Source organism: Nannospalax galili, unplaced genomic scaffold (assembly GCF_000622305.1).
Source record: "Nannospalax galili isolate Female #2095 unplaced genomic scaffold, S.galili_v1.0 scaffold47, whole genome shotgun sequence".
Classification (NCBI taxonomy): domain Eukaryota; kingdom Metazoa; phylum Chordata; class Mammalia; order Rodentia; family Spalacidae; genus Nannospalax; species Nannospalax galili.
Window position 1 is genome coordinate 797,587 of NW_008357641.1, and position 5,286 is coordinate 802,872.

Sequence of the window (5,286 nt, forward strand, 5' to 3'; positions counted from 1 at the left end):
ATCCCTGTATGAAATTCTCAATAAATTATTTTTTAAAATACTACATGTCTTCAACTTGTGGCAATCCTCCTGCCTCCACCTCCTGCTGAGATTACAGGCATGTGCACCTTGCCCAGTTTTGACTCAGGTTTTTTACCTGTTTGCTGAGTTCTGGAGCCTCAGCACCCCCTTCTGTGAGGTGGAGGAAGAAGTCCCCAGCTGGAAGAACTGTCATAAAGTACAAAGCCATTTCTTAGCCTACCTGGCCATGTCTCCAGACCAACTTGCTGTATCCACTTGGTTGTTGTTGGATCAAGTGGAAATCCAGAGTCTAGGCACCTGCCCCTCCACACCTCCTCCACCCTCCTGTTGCTCAGTCACACTTGGAACTGCTTCTGTCCTCCCTCCAATTCCAATCCATCAGCTCGACTTTCCTGCTGTGCATATGCTAGGTGACACCCTAACCCAGCCCCTCACTGGGGGACTCTAGGCAAGAGCTCTACCACTGAGCCACACCCCCAAGGCCCTCACACCTTCAAAATGTAGTCAAACTCTCTCCCTCAGCCCATCACCTCCAGGGTCCCACTGCCAGCATGGATCCTGGACTACCAGTCATTTCTGTAGTCTCTAGCTTCTGTCCTGACCCCACAGTCTTTCCCTACAGTGGCCAGAAGGCACCTACAAACACCTGAGTCATGTCTCACCCTTCCTTTCTCTCTCAATAGCTTCCCAAGGCTGACTTCCCAGCCCCACAGGCCAGCACAATCCTCATCACCTCCTCCCTCACCCCTCCCTCACCTTGATGCTCTTGCCTCTTGTTTCCTGTCTAGAATACCTTCTCAACATTCCATCCCATCCCTGTGACTCCTCCCTCTTCTTCTCAAAGAGACCTTCAAAGACCTCCCCTAACTAAGAATTGTAGGGCTGGTTATACAGTTGTGACAGAGTGCTTGTCTAGCATGAATGAAGCCTTAGGTCACACTCCCAGCACCCTAACAATAAAACAAAACTGCAGCCGCCACCATGGTCTCCATCTTCTGTTCTTCTTTAAAAATCTTTTTATTTATTCTTTTTATTTAATTTTATGTGTTTGTGTATATTGCCTGCATGTATGTAAGTGCATCCATGCCATGAAATGCCTGCAGAGGTCAGAAGAAGGAGTCAGATCCCCCAGAACTGGAGTTACAGACAGTTGTTAGCTGCCATGTAGGTCCTCTGCAAGAGCAGCCAGCGCTCCTGACCACTGAGTCATCTCTCCAGCCCCGTCCACCTTCTGTGCTTAGTGTTCTTCAGTGGTCTTGTATTCTGACATCCTATATCTTATTTGTCTGACCTCGTATTTGTTCTGCATATGAGGATGTCGGCCCCAGACACAGTAGAAGCTCAATAAATATATACTGACTAAACGGCCCTCACCCCCCTCCAGACCCCCCCATTACCAGTTCTGGAATTGCTATTTTGCTGTTAGAGATTTCATTGTGCACATTAAGCTGGCCTTGAGCTAATTTTTTTGCACTTATGTATTTATGTATGTATGCACTTATTTATTTATTTTGGTACACACACTGTGCCACACTGTGAGGTCAGAGAACAACTTATAGGAGTTGATGTTCTCCTTCTACTATGTGGGTCTGGAGGATCAAACTCAGCTCATTGAACTTGACAGTAAGCACCCTTATCCTCTGAGTCATCTCACTGACCCCTTGGCCTCTTGATCCTCCTGCCTCAGCCTCCTGAATGCTGGAATTAATGTTATGCCCACAAAGCCCAGAATTCTGTGAGCATTTGATTGTGTACTGAGTGTGGCACTGGATGGAGTGCAGAAATTGCTCAAGGGAGTGGGTACTGGGAGGCCCAGGGAGAAAAGGGGCAGACAGAACTCCAGTTACCATCCCTCAAGACTGGACAGGACCACCTATTCTTGCAGATGCAGCTCAGGCAAGGGGGCACTAGACCTGAGGCAAAAGGATGCTGAGCCTGGGGGCAGCAGAGCCATGTCTGAGATCTGGGGTATCACATACCTCCTGAGGGCCCAAGGGCCGAGCAGAAGGCCCCTGCCATGCCCAAGACTGGGATAGCCAAAGTGCTAGGCATGGATTCCAAAGATGCAGGGGGAGGGGAACAGGGGGTAGCTTAAGGGCAAGGCACCCTGGACAAAGGCATCCTGCTCAGAAGCTGGGAGGTGTCTAGACTTGGGGGTACACTAGCAAGCACAAGCATGGGGTCCCGTGGGACCAGATACACTGAATGTGGGGTGTCAGAGGAACGAGGGCCACCGGCATACTGCGTAGAAGTCCTGAAGTGCAAGGTAGGATGCCAGAAACAAGGTGCGCCCTAGGAAGAGGATGTCAGAGGTGCAGATACCCACCAAGTAGTGGGGGACCTGGGTTCTCCAAACTGGCTACCATCTCGGCCTCTACTGCAATTGTGCAGCCAGAGAGTTAGGGTAGTTGAGGGGAAACTCTGTTCTCCTAGTCTCTACATCCTTTGCCTCATGAGCACTCTGCCTGAGACCCCAGAGATACAGATAGACCCAAGGCTAGGAAACCAATCCAGATGCTGACCACCAGCATTGGGAGAAAGACAGGGTCTGGAAAGCCAGTTAGCATTGGGGAAGGGGATAGAAGGGTCCTGCCAGGATTTTTCCAAATTGAGTGTTAGGCATCCTTTTAAAAATGCCACTGCTGGGCTGGGGAAGCAGAGACAGGCAAATCTGTTGGATCTGTTTCAAGGCCAGGACTACATAGCCAGTTCCAGGTCAGCTGGTGCTACTGAGAGACAGTGTTTCAAAAAGATTCCCCACCCCCAAATGTCAGGCTTCTCCTTTGAACCATCTCCTAGAATGGTTTTGCAGTGGAGATGGGTAGGCTGCTGGGAAGAAGGGAGGCTTGCAGTCAAAGGACTCTAGAGGTCCATGAATTCCAGGTCCTGTCCCCTTTTCAATTTTTCCTCACTTGGTGCTGGAGGCAGAATCCAGGCCCTCACACATGCTGGGCAACCACTGTTCAGCCACTGAACTACACCCAAGCCTCAATGCCGTCCCCCCAAATGGGGACAGTGCAAAACCTTCCAGAGGTCCGTTGATGTCAAAGTGGGAAAGTGAGGGATACAGAGATGGGATCCTTTCCTTCCCCTATACCCAACAGAGCCAGTCAGCCACAGGCAGACTATACTCCTTGATGTACCTCTGGTCCTCTGGATTCAGCTCCTAGCACCTGGTCATTTAGGTTCATGGCTGGAGCTCTTCAGAAACTGGTCGTCCATGCAGGGGGATGCAGCATTTCGTACTAGACTCTGTCCTAAAGTTTGGAGACCATAGGTTCTAGATTTTGAGAAACCAAGAATTCCCAGTCATGGAAGAACGTTCTGTTTTAAAGAATGTAGGGACAGGGAATCAGAGGTGGCTGCTGATCACCAGATTGGTCTTCCCCCAGATTGCCCACCACCACATACTACTTGGAAGGGATTTTCCGGGAAAAGGTTAAAGGCCCTACACATATGCATTCAGGCTTTTGTAGGTACTCTTTGTTCCCATTCAAAACCCATCCAAGTTGTGTGTAATGACCATTTCAATCCCTTCCTACCCTCAAACTCTTTCATATCTTATTCATTCAGCAGACAGCCTAGTCAATGATGCATTCCTATCCATGGACACAGAGGACTTTAGCCCCCGCCTCATATCTCTAAAATCCACATCAGGATTTATCTATCCTCCTAAGGCTTCCAGAGTTAAAATTCAGACAGACTTTGAACTTTAGGTATTCTGACTGCTTCTGGATTTAGGCCCCATTTGGGTGGATTCCCTTCCCCAAGGATCCAGGCCCGGGTTTCGTTCCTTCCCGGCCATCTATCTTAAGAGTTGCACCCATCTTTCATAAAATGGATTCGCAGCGCTAAGGCTTCCGAGCCCTGCTCTTACCTCTCAGGACTTTCCTCCCTCCTTTTCCCCCACCCCCACCTTGCACTGAGTTGTCTATTCTGCTGAAGTGCCGATTTTTGGCACGGGGCCCGGTCTTATAGCCCCCCCCACTGTGGGTCTTGGCAAGCATAGCTCTGGCTCCAGGGATCCAAGCCAAGTCGACAGCCTTCCCCCACCCCGACAGGGGAACCGAGGCTCCTCTGCAGGCCCAGCCTGAACCCAGGCCGTCGCCTCACTCACTCGGCCAGATGCCTAGGTATCCAAGCCCAGTCCCCTGCCCTACTTCTTCAGTCCATGGCTGCAGCGCAGTTCTTACGTTTAGGAAATTCCTGTCGGGTTTTTGCTCCTGCCAGAAACGTAAAATTCAAATTTTCTCTTCTCTATCCATCCCTCCAAAGCCAGACGTTTGAGGCGTTTATAGGTACTAACCTGCCTCTAACAGTCCCCTCCGCCCGCGCTGCCCCACCAGCTCCAAGCCCCTGTCCAGTAGCGGAGCATCTTCTGCCCGCGTCTCATCCCATCCCGCGCTCAATTCCAGCCCTGGCTTTGCGTGCCTCCCTTGCCTTTTACTGTCGGTCTGGTCTCCCAGGGAAGCAGGCTCCACACTGTATTCCCTTCCTTTCGCTTCGCCCCTAGATCCAGAAACCGCGTTTACCAGCCCGCTACGGTGCAGCCCGCGCGCCGGATCCCTCCTCACCAGAGTCCAGCCCTCCTTTTGCCCCTCCCCCTGGCACGTCGCTGCCAAGAAGATGGGGGGCTGCCAACGCTGCTTCAATAGCTAGGCAGCCCCCTCCCCACCCTCTTGCAAGCCCAGGTCGGAGAAGCTCTAGTCCAGGTCTTACTTGTTGCCACTGTACAGACCTGACGCATTACTTCGTCTCCCGAGGAAGACTCCGGCCCGAAATTTGCGTGCCCCGGGTGCTTTTGGCCTGGTCGCAGCTCCCTCCCCCGCCGCGGTCCCACCCCGCTCAGTCTAATCCGAGCCGGGTTTTGCGCAACCTTCCCACACCTCGCCATTCACTCCTCGGCTCCGCTCCTTTCCTGCCCTAGTTGCGAGGGAACCCGCTCCGGGTCTTCCTGTCTCCCGTCTCCCCCTCCCTCCTCTCCGTTCCAACTCGGAATCTAGCTCGTTGACTCCCCTCTGCCCACTTTTCCGGGGGGGCGGGAGGCGAGTGGAACTCTAGTCCGCGTTTCCGCGCGGGCCCCGGAGGCCGGTCCCGGGCGGTTGATCCAGGCCGGGTTTTGCGCGCGCCCGCCGCCCCCCTCCCGGAGTCACTGGCCGGGGAGCTGGGAGAGCAGGCGGCTTGTCATTGCTGGTGCCCGGCGCCGGCTCGCTCCGCGCGTCCTGCGGTGCCTACGGGCCCGGCCCGGCGCCCCCCGCTCCGGCC